At 35.5% G+C, this 19,793-nt stretch overlaps 1 non-coding gene across 1 annotated transcript; it reads left to right on the plus strand.

Moving 5' to 3' along the window:
• The first annotated feature begins 11,321 nt into the window (after nt 1–11,321).
• Nucleotides 11,322–11,428, plus strand: LOC144256299 (U6 spliceosomal RNA). Its single transcript, XR_013344072.1, has one exon. It is a non-coding gene; the product is annotated as a U6 spliceosomal RNA (small nuclear RNA).
• The last annotated feature ends 8,365 nt before the right edge of the window (nt 11,429–19,793 follow it).

Raw genomic sequence — 19,793 nt, forward strand, 5'->3', positions numbered from 1 at the left:
TTTTACATTTTAGGACACTATTGTTCATGTAAATTACTTTTTCTAAGGTCACTCAGAAAGGGGAGGGATCATAGTACAGATTCCAGCTCTTGTGACTACTAGGAACCAGGAGAGGAGAAGGAGTTGCCCTCTCATTATTGAACAGTAAATCGGTGATAACTGGAACACACTTCTACTGCACGGTGGACCCCAAATGGTTGTCCAATCAAAAGGGAAAACAGCGGAGCAAGAAAATAGCAGAGGAGGAAAATCTTTTGGTCAGGTTTGGTCTCCTACCTGTAAAACAACAATCAGTAGAGCCACCCTGCATGCTGAAAAAATTTAAATTTGTATCTTTTAAGTAATACTGTCTCACATTCTTACTGCCTCAAAATAAAGGTCAGCTGGGACTGGAAGAATTGATTTTGACTTAAGACTCAGTACAGAGGCCAGATTCTTAGCCTAGATAGCCCAAGGTCTAAACATGGTGAGAGGGGCTTTGGGAGTTCAGAAGCTTGTGGGACTCCTGATGCTGTGTGTCCACTTTATTTCATAAGATGAGTTGAAATGTTCCCCTGATCAACATGGCCCAGTGTGAGCCCTGTACCCCAGAGGATGCTTCTGCTCTCCATAATAAAAGAGCACACACTGAGAGCCAGCTAGTATCTTTATATGCAAATTTATTGACTCTGCTGTGTATACTGCTAGCATTCAATAATTTTTTTTAATTTGTATTTCTAATAAGACCTAGAATAAATAACACATGTATTAGTTTTTTAAAGTATCTTTTAATTGTTGTCAATGCACGTTTATTTTATTTGTTTATTTATAGGCGGTGCTAAAAATTGAACCCAGTGCCTCACACATGCTAGGCAAGTGCTTTAACACTGAGTTACAACCCCAGCTGCACATGTATTAGTTTTAAGTTAAATAGAAACACATGCTCTGTCTAAACAGGACAGTTTCTCTCCTATCCTTTCCTCTTGACTCTTGATCTTTTGAAGGCCAGAGAGAATGTTAAATATGAGAGTTAATAAGAGGGTAAGAAAATTAAAAGCAGTGCTTTTATTTATTTATTTTTTAATATGGTATTATTTTATTAAATTCTACCAGATAGTATTTTGAATAAGGTAAACAAAATCTATGGAAATCAGAAAAGTTCTTACTTCCATATGGACTATAACTTGAATGGGTACAGTGGAAGTTTTTTTTTTAATTGATTTTATTATTATTTTTTTAAATAAACAACAAAAGTGGAATGTTGCACATAATCATTGGGATCCTGTCTTAGAGTTACCCCTTGTCCTGGCAAGTCAAAAGTGATTTGTGTGAAAATGCCCATTTCAACATAGTAAAACAAATGTATTTATTGCTATTTTTTTCTGATTAAATATTTATAAAGAAAATCTTACTGCCAAGGTAAGAAAGAGTGTCCCTGGCTCTTGTAATATTGTTAATTCTTTTTTTAAAATTTTTATGAGTCACCAGATATAGCCACCATACAAATAGTATTTCTCTCTGGATCCATGAACCCTATCATAAAATAGTAGTGCTAAGAGTGTTAGATAAATCTTGGAGTAATGAAACCTGACATACCTACCTTACAGGTTTCTTGAAAGGAGAGCATAAAATAATGGATGTGAGCGTGTTTAAAAAAAAGTATTATAAAATTCAATATGATATTTTTGTGTGCTTTGGTTGCAATATTATTTTCCATTGTCTTGTTTATTGACTGTTCTCCACATACATGCATATGAAAAAGAGCATTCATAGTTCTTTATTTTTACTCTCCTTGAGAAATTGGAATTTCTTTTCTTCATGAGGTAGTATCACCTATATTTTAATAAAAATTTCAATTTCTCATTTGTTGTTTCTACACCTTCCAGGGTGGGCTTAAGATAAGTACATCATGTGCTCTCTGGAGCCTTATACTCTTTGAACATATCCAAACGGCACAAATGAAAGGATTTCTCTGGGAGTGACATCTGCAGTCCACTTCCAACTCCTTGTATCAATTTGTGGGTAAATTAATACAGTGATATGCCAACATATTATGTCACCCACATGGATAGTAATATACCTGCATTTAATTTATAGATGTCTCCTTTTTTTCTGAGATGGAGGCTGAAATGATTACAGATGCCTCATTCAAATGTATACTGTTAGTCTTTCTTCTGAGGCATCGTTAATTTTTTTTAAAGCCTAGCCAGTAAATTCTTAGATATCAGACAGCTATTCATTTGCAAAGAAAGATTGAAGAAATAATGCAATAATACATGTTTGAATAGTTTTCATTTTCGAACAATGTATAGCTTTTTTAAAATAAAACCAAAGACATGAAATTAGAAATAAAATGAAAATGTGGGCTGTATATATTTGCCACTGAATGCTGCTTGGATAAGAAATGAATCCCCAGATGAAAGCAGCGTGAGTCATTTAAAATCTAATAGCCTCATATTATCATAAAATTGCATTGATGTAGTTGTAAATACCCATGAAGAATTCTATAAGGAACTTTTTATCTTGGAGGACTCCAGGGTTAGGGATACAAACTGAAGGGGGAATATTTAAGTTTTTTTTTAACCCAGTGGATTCTGCAACATAGTCACATCTAATTTACTTAAAATGGAGCAATTAGATTTTTAGGATAAAGTATTAAAGAAGATATTTGAACACAAAACTAATTATATTTCCCTACATGAAATATTAGAACTGCAAGAGGGTTAGCATCTATTCTAGGAAGAGATATTTCCACACCCCACTTATGTTGCTAATTAGTCCTGCACTCCTTCCTCTAAGCCTCTATATGACTTCAGAATCCCTCTCCACACAGTGCTCCAGGCAGCTTTTTAATTTAATTTAATAATTTAATTTTTTTAGTTGTAGATGGACACAATAACTTTATTTTTTTATTTATTTTCATGTAGTGCTGAGGATGGATCCCAGTGCCTCACACGTGTGAGGCAAACACTTTTCTGCTGAGCCACAACCCCAGCCCCTCCAGGGCAGCTTTAATAGACCATTAGAAGTGACATATAATTGAAATTTTTATTTAATCTTAATATGGAACTTTTCAAATAATCATCTTTCATTTTCTTCAAAACTATGTTGCTATATTGAAATGTTGAAATATATAACTATATTTCTCATGAACCATATGTTCCAGATATTGGGCATATACCCTAATACAAGAGATCTGAATCCTGCCTTCAAAGGATTTTCTGTTTGGGAAGAGAAAAATAGAAGTTAATGGGATTTAACACAGTGTACTAAAAGCAATGATGGAGTTTGTTATAATTTAGATGTGGTGTTTTCCAAAAGCTCACATGTAAGACAAAGCAAGAAGGTTCAGAGGAGAAATGATTGAGTTGTGAGAGCCTTAACCCAAGCAGTGAATGAATCCCTGATGGGATTAACTGCATGGTGACTGGAGGCAGGTGGTTGTGGCTGGAGGAGGTTGCATTGGGGGAATGGCTTTGGGGGTCTCTATTTGTCTCTGGAGAGTGGAGACTCTCTCTGCTTCCTGATCACCATGTGAACTGCTTCCCTCCACCATACTCTTTTGCCATGTTGTCCTGTTTCACCTTGAGCCCTGAGGAATGGAGCCTGCTGTCCTTGGACTGAGACCTCTGAAACCATGAGCCCTCAAATAAACCTTTCCTCATCTACAATTGTGCTGGTGAGGTTTCCATTTAGTTGCAACAGGAAAAAAAGCTGACTAAAAGAGAAATATAAAAATAATATAAATGTAATATAAATATAAATATTTAGAACAGCCTCATAACCTGGAGCTGATTAAATGTTTTTCTTTATAGAGGATGCCTGTTTTTTTTCTTATAACAAACAGAAGTTATCCAGGCAAAGTTTGAATGTTCTAGAATAAGTCATCAACTTTTTTTAAAGAATCCTTGGAACCCTTTACAATCTTTTTTTTTTTTAGTTGTAATTGGACACAATACCATTATTTTTACTTGTTTATTTGTATGTGGTACTGAGGATTGAACCCAATGTCTTGTATGTGCAAGGCAAGCGCTCTACCACAGAGCCACAACCTTCACGTGCTCATCCCCCTTTGCTGAGGATACCTTAAAAAGTGTAACAAAACTACTAGATGATCCAGTAACACCACTCTAAGGTACATACCCCAAAGAATTAAGAGTACGCACGTAAATAGATTCTGATATACCAGGATTCACAAACATCATTCACAGAAATGCCCATTAGGGAGCTGTCACTTCTTAGCTTACTGTCTGGCTCAGTCCAGCTTTTCCAGAACCTGGGACACAACAGCATTCCTAATGAAGAGGAAGAACTTGATGAGGGCTATGCAGCGGTTGAGGACCAGGAGAATATCCCACCTTTGCACCTTTTTCCCTACATCTACCCTCTTCATCTGCTTCATCACCTGTGACATCTTCAGTGGCATCCTCTGTCATCTCCTTCACATCCATCATCTCTGCTTGCCATTCACACTCCACCATGATCTTTTGGATTTGGGGCAATTTCAGCTGGAATTAGGGGAAGGTGAGTTCGGTCCCTCAATATCAGTGGGAGTGTTAAGGGGGATTGGGAGAGGCACACACCTTTGTTCATGGTACCCATGGCCTTGGTAATGCCCTTCATGGCTTGTGCCATTGAGCTGTTGGACTTCAGCTCCTGTGTCTTGAGGGACTCAGCCAGGAAATTGGCCTGAATGATACAAACTTATGGCACACAATGCTAGGTATGCACCAGGGCTTTTGCCATGAAGTGCATGGCATCCTGAGGAGTATACAAAATGAGCCCATGAAATTGTACTCCATTCCCTTGGGATCTCCAAAGACGTGCATTAATCCAGGGGTCACTGCTCCTTCCTCTTCTTATCTCACCTTATATCTTGAGCCTTCACTCCCTAGACTTCTTCGGAATGTCTTCCTGATCCCTAAATGTTAGAAGGCAAGCCCAGGAGCACTCCTACAGGGTCTTTTCCCACTCACAGTTAGAATAACTTCCTGGACTTAGAACACCCTTTCCTCATGTTCTGTCCCCAGCCTAGACAAAGATTTGCATGTATTCAAAATTCAAATTGAAAAAAAATATTATTGTCCTTAAAAAGAAATCAATAAACTCCTTGCATGTTACCATTTTCTATGAAAATAATTGTTTTCTAAAACAAATAAATAATGAGATGAATGGTATTGCTTTATATTTCTGCAAATCTCTGTAAGGTTGAGGCTTAATCCAGTTGTTTTTCTCCAGTTTTTGTATTCAGTTTATTTAACTATGTTGTTTTGGTGGAAATACAAGAAGAAACTCTAGCCTTGCCTCAGTGGAAAAGAAGCCTTTCAGAGAGCTGTGAACATTCTTTTTTGATATTATATCAAAACTGAACAAGGGTCAGTTTTTTAAAAGTGGTCCTGTAGATTCAAAAATTTTGTTTTATCAGTCAACTTTTTGTAAGCCCATTACAATACATTGATCTACTTTGTACTTTGATAATTTTTAATATCATGCATGGAGTAGTTGGGGAGATAGATCATTAGCTTTTGCAGATCTTCCAAATGTTAACATGTTAATACAAAAATATCACATATAAAATAATGACCATTAATCTTATCATAATAGATGTTAAATGGTGGAAGTTGTTGAACTCCCCATGGTGGATACAGATTTTCCAAAATTCTGATTGTTTACTTCTATACTTTATTTTATGAGAAGAGCATCTGGATCATCTTGCAACTCAAACCATCCCATGACACCTCCCCATCCTGGGCATGGCCACTCAACATTGCTATGCAAAGTACTTTGTGCCTATTTCCCATTTTGTAATATAGACTATAAAAATGATATCTAGTCCAGGGTCAATATTTAATAAAACTAATTGCTTATGGTCTTTCAGCTGAGATATCAAGTGACACTGGTATTTTTTTAATAAAACTACAACTGAATAATAATATAACAATTTGTAGTGTAGATGGTTGCCCCTGCCTTAATTCATGTACTAGCACCAGTGGCTTTACCCACCACTGTTTTACTCACCATTGGGGCCAATGTCAATATGGTTAAAAAATGCAAATGTCCTACTGTTATTATGAAAATTCTTTTTTTAAAAAACTACCTTTATTTCACTTATTTTATTTTTATGTGGTGCTGAGGGTTCGATTGTACCTAGGGTCTCGCTCCTGCTAGGCAAGCACTCTACTACCGCTGAGCCACAACCCCAGCCCTGAAAATTCTTTTGGCCTTATAGACTGCAAGAGGTCCACAGACTTAGAGAACCACTAAGCTTCTAGGCAGAGGAAGGAGAGGGCACAAAGTCCAGTAGGAGACAGAAGCATTTACTGCAGTCATACCATTGGCTACAGCTGATCCACTCATTCAGTAATTAATAAGTATTTGCAATGTTCCAGACACCAATGTAATATTGCACACACACTGATGAAGAAAACTGGCCGTGTTTTTTCTCATGGAAATTTCATTTTGGCATGGGATTAGGGAGGGGTGACAAGTGAGAAAAGTGAAAAAAATATACTCATTATTTCATTGTATGGAGTTACTAAAATCTGTTCATCCACTTAGCTTTTGAGGGAGATTTGGGCTGTTTCCAGCATTTTTTAGTTATTCAGACTAAAATTTAAACTTTTTTTTTTTGTGTGTGTGTGTGTGTGTGTGTGGTGCTGGGGATTGAACCCAGGGCCTAGTGCTTTTGAGGCAAGCACTGTACCAACTGAGCTAGATCCCCAGCCCCAGACTATAATTCACAGAAATATTTGTGCAAAAGTCTCTGTCCTAGTTCAGGTTGCTGTAATAATGTCCCTCAGACTAAGTGACTTAAACAACATTTCTTTCTCATTGTTCTGGAGAGTGGAAGGCCAAGAGCAAGGTGCCAACAGAGCAAGAGCAAGGTGAGGTCATTTTTCTGGGTTGTTGACTGCTAATATTTTCATGTATTCTAACATGGTGGAAAGAGGACGAGAGCTCTCTGGATTCCCTCTTATAAAAGCACTAATTCCATTCCTGAGGATATACCACCTTAATGACTTAAATGCCTCACTTCCTCACACCATTATATTGGAGGTTAGGATTTCAACATAGAATTTTGTTGGGACACAAATATGCAGTTCAATGCATCTGTTTTCTAAAATTCCAAAGTAACAGGAGGCAGTTTGGTCCTCTGGGACATTTAACAATGTTAGAGGATATTTCTCCTAGTCATGACTGTGAGGGTGCTACAGTAGGTAGTAGCATCTAGTAGGTAGAGGCCAGGAATACTGTTGAATATCCTACAGTGCCTGGGACACTCCTCACAGCAAAGTCTATATCGGGCCTAAAGTGTCCATAGCATTGAAGGTATGAAACTTGAGTTAGTTGCATGTTTAACTTCCTTTCTTTCTTCCTTTTTTTCTGGTTGGTAGGGATTGGACCCAGGGCCTTATGCATACTAAGCATATGCTTTACCACTGAGCTACACCACCAGTCTGTGTTTAATTTTTAAAGAAGCTCCTAAAATGTTTTCTAAATAGCCAATTTTGCATTCCCATTGGCAGATCATGAGAGTTGCTCCACAAGCTCGTAAACACTTGGTATTGTTGGTCTTTTTAATTTTAGCCACTTTACAAGGATAATGCACTGCGGTTTTAATGTGTATTTCCTCATTGATTAATTTAGTTGAACTATTTTCTTTTCTTTATACCAGGGATAGACCTCAGGCATGCTTAACCACTGAGGCACATTTCCAGCCCATATTTTACTTTTTTTTTTTTTTTTGGGGGGGGGGGTGCAGGGATACCAGAGATCGAACTCAGGGACACTCCATCCAGTGGCCACATCCCTAGCCCTATTTTGTATTTTTTTTTATTTAGAGACAGGGGCTCCCAAGGTTGCTTAGGGCCTCACTAAGTTGCTGAGGCTGGCTTTGAACTTGTGATCCTCCTGCCTCAGCCTCCCAAGCTGTTGGAATTACAGACATACACCATCGCACCTGGCAGTTGAACATCTTTTTTCATGTACTTATTGGCCATTTGTATATCTTCTTACCATCACACCTGGCAGTTGAACATTTTTTTCATGTACTTATTGGCCATTTGTGTATCTTCTTTTGTGAGATGTCCAAATTTTTGCACATTTTGCCCTTTTATTGATGTTATAAAAGTGCTTTATATATTTTATATTGCAAGAAACATGTATAACATAAAGTCTATGATTTAATCATTTTAAGTGTGCATTTCAGTGACAATTTATAAATTTTTGATTTAATATCTTCATCAGATATTTTTATGCAGTCATCTGCCTTTTTAATTCCTCTCCACGGTCATTTGAAGTGTTGATATTTTAAATTTTAAATTAGTTTGTTAATTTTAATAATGTGAGTCATAATTTTCTGGTCATGTTTAAGTTTTTTTTTTTTTTTTTTTTTTTTTTTTTTTTTTTTTTTAGTGCTGGGATTTGAACCCAGGGCCTTGTGCATTGCAAGGCAAGCACTCTATCAACTGAGATACATCCCCCACCCAGGGGTTGAGTTTTATTTAACTTTTTATACAATATACATTTAGTCCAGAACAATTTGTTGCAGGAATTCTTCTTTCTCTTTTGAATTATTTTGCCACTTTTGTCTTAATTACTGCAGGTTTATAGTAAATCTTGAAATCAGGTGATATGAATTTTTCAATTTAGTTTTCTTTTTTGTAACTGTTGTTTTGATTATTCTAAGACCTTAGAAATTCCATGTAAATTTTAGAATTAGATTGTCAATTTGTATAAAAAATGCATTTCAAAGTATAATTTTCTGATTGTTGCTAGTATACAGAAATATAATTAATTTTTATATTGACGTGTACGATATAATCTTACTAACTTCACTTAGTAATTAGTTTTCTAAAAAATGGATTGCTTTTGATTTTCAGTGTAGATGGTGAACTCATCTGTAAATTAAGACTTTGATTTTATCCTGTTCAACTTTTATGCTTATATCTTTTTGTAGGTTAATTGTACCAAAACATTCTGTACTAGCTTTAACAGAAGCAGCCGGAGAACCATTGCCTTCTTCCTGATCTTAGAGACAAAGTATTAATATATTAATACATGCTGCATTTTTTCATAGATACCTTTATTAAAAAAAGAATTTCAATATATTAATACAGGTGTATGTTTTTCATAGACAGCCTTTACAAATTGAAGAGTTTCCTTTCTATTCATAATTTTCTGAGTGTTTTTCATACCAAAAAATTGTTGTATATTTGTTGTGATGATCATTGGATTTATATTTGTGTTAATGTGGTAAACTACATTGATTGAATGGATTAATAATTGAATATTGAATCCCCCTCCCCCTCTTTTGGTACTAGGGATTGAACCCAGGGGCACTCAACTGAACTACATCCTTAGTCCTTATTTATCTTTGATTTTGAGACAGGATCTTGTTAAGTTGCTTAGGGCCTCATTAAGTTACTGAGGCTGGTCTTGAATTTGCAATTCTCCAGCCTCAGCCTCCAGAGTCTCTAGGATTACAGGTGTGAGCCATCATGCCTGGCATAGAATTTTTTTATGTATTTCTAGATTCAACTTACTAATACAGATGGGGTCATATATTGATAAATCCATTGTAAGTTGAAAATGCATCTACTGTTTCTAACCTACTGACCATCCCAGATTAGCAACATGGTCCACTGCAGAATGTCCCATATCTCCCCTCATGGCCTCATGGCCGATTGGGAGCTGAGATTCCTTACTGCTGCCCAACATTACAGAAGACTATTGCATTATACTGCGTATTGCCATCCCAGGAAAAGATCAAAATCCAAAATTCTAAGTATGGTTTCTACTGAATGTATAGGCTTTTTTTGTACCATCACAAAATAAAAAAAAAAATTAAGTCAAACTATCCTTAGGTCAGAGACCATTTATATTTTGTTGAAGATTTTGGCATTTGTAGGCATGAGGGATATTGGCCTGTATTTTCTTTTCCCAAAATGCCTTTGCTAGGTTTTTGTATCAGAGTAATCCTGGCCTGATAAAAAGAGTTGTGAAGTGTTCACTCCTTTTCTAGTTTGTGAATTTCAGATTGTTATTTTTCCTCAAATGTTTGATAGAATTTTTTTTGTATATATATATATATAATTTATTGCTGGAAGATCTTTAAGTTATGGTTAAAATTGACATTCTTAGCTGGGTGTGGAGGCACATCCCTGTAATTCTGGTGACTTGGGAGGCTGAGGCAGGAGGATCACAAGTTCAAATTGAGCCTCAGCAACTTAGTGAGGCCCTAAGCAACTTAGCCAGATCCTGTCTCTAAATAAAATTTTTAAAAGGGCTGGGGATGTGGCTCAGTGGTTAAAGTGTCTCTGGGTTCAATCCCTGGAATCAAAAAAAATTCAGTAATGTGATTCACAGTCCAATTAAGTGTCATGAGTTTGCCTGAAGACCACCTGAAGGGCACATGGCATGTGTTGTTAGTTTCGCTAAAAGCCGTGGTACAACCACTCCACCTGTGATTGGCTACCATGTTGTCCTGATGGAAAAGCATAAGAATATGAAAATAGTGACCAAAATTGAAAGAATATAAACAGGCATGGGTGCAGTAGCTCTGTCTCCAAGATGGGACGATGGTCTTTATGTAAAAAAATATGGAAAATTCTGGCTCAATATATCCATTTGTCTATTAGAAGTTGTGTGAGGGGCTGGGGATGTGGCTCAAGTGGTAGCACGCTCACTTGGCATGCGTGCGACCCGGGTTCGATCCTCAGCACCACATACCAACAAAGATGTTGTGTCCGCCGAGAACTAAAAAAAAAATAAAAAATAAAAAAAAAAAGAAGTTGTGTGAGATTGAAGGGCATTAGTGGAAGGAAGCAGATAAAAGTCCAGTTAAAATATTTTTGAACATTTAAAACATCTATTAAAGTTTGCCATTAAAAAAAATGTGAAATAGAGTAAAATCTCCCCATCCATCTTACCCTTGGATTCAGTTTCATCCACCCTTCCAGCCAGAACCACACATTTTTTGCCTATCTTTTAATTTCTTTATGAATATGGAAGTAATATTAATATATATTTATCTTTCCTCCTTTGGAATATTAAGGAAGTATATTATACATAATGTTCTTTGGGTTTTTGTTTTGTTTTGTTTTTAGTACCAGGGATTTAACCCAGGAGTGTTTTTACCACTGACCACATCCCTTTCACTTTTTATATTTTAAGACAGGGTCTCACTGAATTGCTTAGGGCCTTGCTAAGTTGCTGAGGCTGGCTTTGAACTTGTGATCCTCTTGCCTCAGCCTCCCGAATCACTGGGATTACTGGTGTGTGCTACTATATCTGGCTATAATATTCTATACTCTACTTTTCTCCATTAAAATATAGTCTGGGTGCTTGCTTCAGCAGCACATATACTAAAATTGGAATAATACAGAGAAGATTAGCATGGCCCCTGTGCAAGGATGACATGCAAATTCATGAAGAGTTCCATACTTAAAATATATATATATATTCTGGGGGCTGGAGTTGTGGCTCAATGGTGAAGCACTTGCCTTGCAAGTGTTAGGCACTGGGTTAGATCCTCAGCACCACATAAAATAAATAAACATATTGCATTTATCTATAACTGAAGAAAAAGTATATATATATGTATATATATATATATATGTATATATATATATATATGTATATATATATGTATATATATATATATGTATATATATACGTATATATATATATGTATATATATACATATATATATATATATATATATATATATATATATATATATCTCCTGGAATTTTGTCTAGTTGTATATTTTCCCTTGTATTGATTACTGTACATCATAATTTATATCATAATTTATATAACCAATTCTCTATTGATGGACATTTAGATTTAAAAAATTCCTTCCTTTTTGAAATTAATGTTGTGATGAATAGCCTTGTACATATATTACTTATCTGTAGGTTATATTCCCATAGATGGAACTGCTAGATCAAATAGTATTTGAATTTTAAGTTTTTAGATGTTGCTAAATTGTTCTCTATTGGCAAACCCAAATATTTCAAAGGTGTTCATTTTGAAAGTCCTTTACAGTCTCCAATTTGCTATAAAGATTTTTCTTCACCTGATCAGAGGAAGGAGGAAGAGGTAACATTTTTGAGATCATTTTCATAAGCAAATTCAAAATTCTTTACTAAATAAAAGAAGGAAATAAAAGCAAATTGTTTTACTATGTATCATGTGTCATCCTTGATTATTTATATAGATGAATCCTCCATATCATTCTGAACTTGGTTTTATTGTTCTTACTCAAAATGCAAAGACAAGTCTCAGAAAGATTAAATTAAATATTCTATCTAAGGTTTTGCTAAAGTTTGCTCCACAGAATACAAAAGCTTTTTTCTTCTTTCTTGAGGGGAGAGACATGTCTCTAGCTGCAGAGATGCTCTCATTATGATAAGACTCATATGAGCAGTGGTAGTCAAAACATCTTGTCCCTGATTCTTGTGTTAGGATGAAGAGCCAGGATGATATATGCTGACCATCAAGTTCTGATTCACCCAAAATTTAGCTAACCTGTTAGACTCACTTTCAGAAGATAGAATCAAGTTAAATTCTCTGGAATAGAGACTTTTCATAGTTCTGTAGAATATCTTATCTAATAATAGCATTTTCTGCTATACAATCTAAGATAAGGCAATCAGATTATTTTCTTGAGGATATAAATTAATTGCTGGCAGAAGTCAGTCAAAAGAAAGAATATATGTTTTGACTGGAGTCCAGTGAACAGAAAGACTTAATTCATGCAAGCTACTGCTTTCTAGGTAACCCAAGGAAAGTAATAACCAGCCCTATTTCAGCCCTCCATCTGCAAAATGGAGAGGTTTTATTAGAGACAACATTGATCACTAACAGTATACTTGGCATAAAATTAGTTATGATTTCTGATGCTGTATGAATTATGTAACTGGTTAAAAAAAATACCAGCTTTGTAGCCAAATAGTCCTGACTTGGAACCCATTTCTTTGTATTGAGTATGTGACCTTGGGAACTTCAATTTTTTCCAAGTCTTGCTTTTATCTGAAAAAGTAAGGATATCAGTGATAACCACCTAATAGGTTTCTAGTGAAAATTAAATAAATTCACATGAATAAAATGCTTAGCACTGAGCCTGGGAACATAGTATGTACTCATTAAATAGTAGTTGCTAGTCATGGTAGGACTCTTTTCGTATCTAAAGATCTCTTTAGTAGTGGCTATTGGGGCTGATTTCTGTACTGTGAGAAACAACTTTGTGTGTTTAATATGGCTTCATGCTCAGCTAAATCAAAACAGAGGTAAAGCTCCACCTGACCTTGTCGGCAATTAGCTTTTGCCTTTTCATGCATGAGATTTGATTATCTTTATCATTGTCTTAGCTTGTGTTACCTACACATCATAAAATTATCCCAACCTTTTAATACCCTGTTACAAACATTTATCTTTTTGACCTTCAATGGAATTGTAGTAGGATTGCCTGCTGTTGAATACATCTATCTATCTCATGTAATGTGAATTTGCCAGTGTTCAAGTTTAATATTTACACTATGGCCACTTAGGTGTCATGAGCTTTGATTCATCCTTGCCACTAGATGGCACTATAATAGAACACATTTGTTATAGTTATCCTTTCCTGTCTAGGAAGACATGCCACAGAAACAGGAGCTGAGGAATGGCCCATGTGAAACTGAAGAAGAGAGGGCTTTGGAATAGGGATATTTTATAAATGGGAGAATTTAGTGTTGGAGCTTTATATTTTGGGTTCCTCCAAAAGTTGGTCTTGGAAGTAGTCATAAGAGAGCAGGAAGAATGAGATTGAAGAGGAACAAAGGAGAAACGTAAGTCTGACTTTTTAACTTGCTGGAGGCAATAAGGTTCAATTCTATTAGAACTTACTAAGTAGCACATAGACTTCCCCCCTCTCCCAATCTTCAGCACAATGGCTGGGAGGCAGGAGTGCATATCAGTTAGCTCTTGTCTATTGGTCAAGATGGGACTCTGTTCTTTCTCTCCATATATGTATGGGTTAAGAGAATTCTTTCAAGCTTCCAAGACAGGCATGGGGCAGAAAGTAAAGAAATTCAGTAGGAACTAGAGATGAGATCTTATCATTTGAAGCAAATCATAAATTACTATTCCAACCAGGTCAAAATCAAATGTAAGTCTAGGTGGATATGACTCAGGGCACCAGAAGTGTCTGCTACAGCTAACTAATAAATCATGTACTCAGTAAATTCTTCCAGTTTAAATAAACAAAGAATTCTAATGAACCATCTGCATCTCCAAATCCTTGGGGGCTACCTAATAGGTAGCCTAGCAAATGCTTAGTGAATAAAAATCTAAATGGCTATTACATGAAATTCAGAAGAAGAAAATATATTGCCCTTTAGAACTTAGTATGAAAGAGTTTCCAAATCCTTTAATTCTTATGTACTAGGGTGTAGAAGCAGGAGGTATGTGTTGCTGTAGTAACAGGAGTTTGCTATAAGAAAACTATGTGTTGGGGAGTATGTAAAGGAGAAATTGTATTGTAGTGGGAGTCTGGAGAATTTGAGATCTACCTGTGATGTTGGATATATCTTTTAGATTACTGTAAGATAACTTTTGGGAGCTCTGTGTCTTTATTGAGAGAAGATAGCTATCTATCCATCTATTTCCATATATAATTTCTAATTATCCTTAAAGTTTCTTCTAGCCCTAAGATATTATGAAAATTATATATGTAGAAGAATATTTGACTTTTGTGAATGGATTTTTGTATTCAAATGTATATTTACATTTGCATGCATGACATGATAAGTTTGTACACATTGGAATTTATTTAAAGATGAGCAAGTCTTGATTTTTTAAAAAATAGAAGTTTCTTTGGTTTCTAACAAATAGTATGTCAGATATGCAAGTAAACAGAAGAAGTATTAATATTAAGACATGCATATGTACTATAAATTAAATCTTTTTATTCTGCATATTCTTTCGTCAAGTGAAATTTTTATTCTGAAAAATGGAGTAATTAGTCAGGCAAGGATTGAACAGGAAGCAGAGATCTAGAACTTGCAGCAATATCACTAGCATAAAAAGATCAAATTTGAACTTCAGGACTAGTGAAGGAGACAGAATTTGCAGGGAGTCAAGATCCTGAAGAGGAGTGCTCTTAAAATTCCTTACAAAATTTCTCTTCAAGGCATTAGCTAATTCCTGAACCATGAATGAATGGAGTAAAAGGAAAATAAATCCAGAAAAAAAATTTAAAATGTTAAGAGGCTAAAAAGCTTATCAGAGCTTTTGGCAGTCTGGGGAAAAAACAAACAAACAAAAATATAATTTAGAACCTGCCAAAAATAAAATTTCCAGGCTTTTATATGAGACTTCTGAAGTGTTATGGCTGATGGTTGGGATAAATTAGCAATAGATGAGCTTTCACAACATCTTACCAATATGCTTCATTTGCCAGATGCAGTGGTTCATGACTGTAATCCTAGAGGCTTGAGAGGTTAAGGCAGGAGGATCCTTAGCCACCCTCAAAATAGTGGGGCACTAAGCAACTCAGGGAAACTCTGACTCTAAGAAAAATACAAAAAAAATAGGGCTGGGGATGTGGCTCAGTGCTGAGTACCTCTGAGTTCAATCACTGTACCCTCCTCATAAAAGACTTCCATTATTTTAATCCCTAATTCTATCAGGGTTTCCTGTTTTTCAGGCAGAGGAGAGTAACATCTTCTCTGAAAAAATAAAAGATCATATAGAATCTCTGCCACCTCTCATGTGTAATGTCAGTGCTCAATATAAAAGACCATGTGTGCCAGGAAACAGGACCAAATGACAAAAGCTAACAAGAAGAAAACAAAACAAAATAGCAATAGAAATAGCTGGTATAGATTTGGGGCTTAACAGAAATATAATCTTAAATATATAAATTTATCAGTAAGTTTAAGAAAGTGGATTAAAAACAAAAGAATGTCATTCAAACATTAGAATGCATAAAACACCATTAAATGGAAATTTTATAGTAGAAAAAAACAAGAAGTCAAAATATAACTGCAGATGAGACAACAGAATAGAATTAGGGAGACGAAAATATAGAATTGAGAAACTGGAAGTTGGTAAGTAGCAAATAATATATTTGGAGTTCAGAGAAGAAAAATGAATGGAAAAATATAGATAATAGCATATAAAACTTGATAAAAATGTAGTAAGGGTAAGTAATATTTAGTTGACGTTCTAGAAGAAGAGGAGAGAGGAAATAAAACAGGAGAAATAGTTGAAGATATACTGGAAAAATAATTTTTGAAACTGATCAAGGATATCAGACTGAAGAGTCATGAAGCTCTATAAACCCTGAACAGGTTGATATAAAATATCCTAAATATAAAATAAAGAGCTGGGGTTGTGGCTCAGTGGTTGCTTAGAATCTGTGAGGCACTAGGTTCAATCCTCAGTACCCCATAAAAATAAATGATTAAAATAAAGGTCCATCAACAACAACAACAACAAATTTTAATGTATAAAATAAAGCCAAGTCCAGATACAAATAAGAAGAGAAATAAACAAATCCATAATCTTTATAGTGAGAGTTCTTTTTTTTAAATTTCATTTTATGTTACTGTTAGGGATGGAGTCTAAGGCCTCACACATGCTAGGCAAGCACTGTGCCACTGAGCTATGTCCCCAGCTCCATAGTAAGAGATTTTTTTAACATATCTTTCTCATCAAAAATTCAGTAAAGTGGGGCTGTGGCTCAGCGATAGAGCGCTCACCTAGCACGTTTGAAGCCCTGGGTTTGATCCTCAGCACCACATAAAAATAAACAAATAAAATAAAGGTTTTAAAAAAAACTCAGTAAAGCATATAATATTTGAGAAATACAATGAGCAAATGTGTGTATGTGTGGGGTATATAATACAGTATAAAACAATGCAAAACATTCCACATTCTTTTTTATGAACACATAGAAGATTTATTAAAATAAAAACTAATATGCTGGGTCATCAAGCAAGTGTTGACAAATGTTAAGGATTAAAATCATATAGAGTATATTCTTTGATGATACAGAAGATAAATAGTACATGTATATGACCAATTTTAGGTCCATATCTTGAGTTCATTAAAACCATAGATCAAAAAGTAATGATGTCCAGTTTTCACTGGATTTAATGACTCACTTCCATGAAATAGTGTGTGGAAAGTGAAATATAATGACTTTCCAGAGGAGCAGGAGCCTGATTAAACATCACCTTAACCAAGAACTTAACATCATTAGGATGAGTTATATGGCTATTCGGTAACCCTGATGGGATAAGATGAAAAGGGCCCTCAGGCTGTGTGTGGTGTTCTTTACAAAGTCTGTAATTCCCATCTAATCACATACTCCCATCAAATTCAAATTGAGGAGCTGTGTTAGTCAGCTTTACATAGCTGTGACCAAAATACTCAAGATCAAGTAAGAGGAGACAAAGTTTATATCAGGCTCACAGTTTCAGAGGTTCAGTCCAAGGTCGGCGGGCTCCATTGCTCTGGATGTGAAGTGAGGCAGAATAGAGGGGCAAAGGAAAGCTCCTGAGCTCATGGCTGCCAGGAAGGACAGGGGTGGGAATAGAAGGAACCCACAAGTAAGTCACCAGAGAAATATGACCCAAAAGGCATGCTACCCCCATCACCTACTTCCTACAGCCTATAGTTACCACCCAGTTAGTCCATTAGAATCATTAATCCATCAAATGTATTAATCCATCAAATGAATTAATCCAGTAATTAGTTCACAGACCTCATAATCTAATCACTTTACCTTCGAACATTCCTACTCTAACAAGAAGTTTCAGGGTCTGCCTCATATCTAAACCATAATAGGGACATTCTATAAATTCTATCAGGGATATTCTATCTGGCTAATGTGAATATTTTCTTAAATTATCAGGGTCATAAAAAAACAAAGAAAAAAAACTGAGAAGTTGTTCTTGACCAGAGGAGACTAAGAAGGAATATTGACTAAGTGCAATGCAATATTCTAATTTGAATTACAGAAGTGAAGAATAATATTGTAGTGGAAAAATGAGAAAAATCCAAATCAAGCCGGAAGTTTGGTTAGTAATGTATCAATGTAGGTTTCTAAATTTTAACAATGGTGCCATAATGTAAAACATTAAATAGAAGTGCATGAGGGATGCCTTGTATATCTGTAAGTCTAAAATATTCCCCTAAAACATTTATTAAAAATAAAAATGAAAGAAAGATAGGTAGCTCAAATAAGAAACGGACAAAAATACTTGAAAATTACATTTAAAAAAAGATATTTAAGTGCACAGTATAGACAAGAAAAGAAGTTTAACTTCATTGATTATGAGAAAAATGCTAACTAAAACTAAACTAAAACACATCATAACTATGGATGCTCCATCATAGCTAAAATGGAAAAGATAGAGAATACCAAGTTTGCTAATCTGATGATATTGGAAGATCTAAACCCATACACTGCTGGTGGGAGTGTAAATTGATAAAATTATTGCATTAAAATTTAGGGGTTAGCTGGGTGCATGCCTGACATCCCAGCGGCTCAGGAGGCTGAGTCAGGAGGATAAAAAGTTGAAGAGCAGTCTCAGCAACTTAGTGAGGCCTTAAGCAACTTAGTGAAACTCTGTCTCTAAAAATAAATAAATAAATAAAAGGGAAAGGTGTGGTGGCAGAGCCTGACATCCCAGCAGCTCAGGAGGCTGAGTCAGGATGATCATGAGTTCAAAGCCAACCTCAGCAAAAGTGAGGTACTAAGCAATGCAGTGACACTCTGTTTCTAAATAAAAATACAAAACTAGGGTTGGGGATGTGGCTTAGTGGTCAAGTACCCCTGAATTCAATCCTCAGCACCACCCCCACTCCCCAAAAACAGAACAGGGATGTGGCTCCATGGTTTAGCATCCCTGGGTTCAATAGCTGGTACAAAAAAAAAATTAGAGGGTAGTGTTAACTAAAACTAGACACTTGCCTAACCTACTACCCAGCAATTCTGCTGTAAGTACACATTTGCTACAAATCATTGACAAAATATTCAGTTACTTTATGTATCATAGCCCCCAACTGAAACAACCCAAATGTCTATAGATAGATCCTTGTGACCCAGGCATATGATAGAATACTCTATGTTGATTAAAAAAAAAAAAGAAAAGAAACTATTCCTACAAACAATATGTATAGATGAATCTCAGACATAAAGACATAAAGATGAGAGGGAATTCTGGACAGAAAACAGCATATACTTTTATGGTTTCATTTACTTGAAATTTGAAAGTGATGAAACTAATGAGTGGTGATAAGGTAGATGGGACCGGTAGTGACTGGGAGGGGCATGAGGGGGACAGCTGTCACTCTGGCAGGGTTCTGTATGTCCATCTCCTCTGTGGGACAGGAGTACATTCACCATGTCAGAATTCCCAGAGTTGTGCCTGAAGACTGTGCACTTAACTGTGCGAACATCAGAGATCCATGAAAGAGTCAAAAGCACAGGTCTTCTAGAAACTTGGATTTTAATATTAAAAGATGTTTCCACCCTGATTTATAATGCAAGCTATAGTTAATTAGTATATGTGTATTCTTTAAAAATCAAATAGCTATATAGAATGTTTTTGTTAGAAAACATCTGCACAATACTTTGATAACTAATTAATTAGTTCTCTGTACTTTGAGTTTTATTTTATTCACTGCATGAAGGGATCCAGCGAGACCAGTTACAAATATTGTACCAACTAAGACCAAATTAGGCAATAGTCTCCCCTGATGTTCTAATATTTTGAAATGTAGAGAGGACTATTTGAATAACTAATAAGGGTTTA

This window comes from Urocitellus parryii, chromosome 7 (genome assembly GCF_045843805.1).
Source record: "Urocitellus parryii isolate mUroPar1 chromosome 7, mUroPar1.hap1, whole genome shotgun sequence".
NCBI lineage: Eukaryota > Metazoa > Chordata > Mammalia > Rodentia > Sciuridae > Urocitellus > Urocitellus parryii.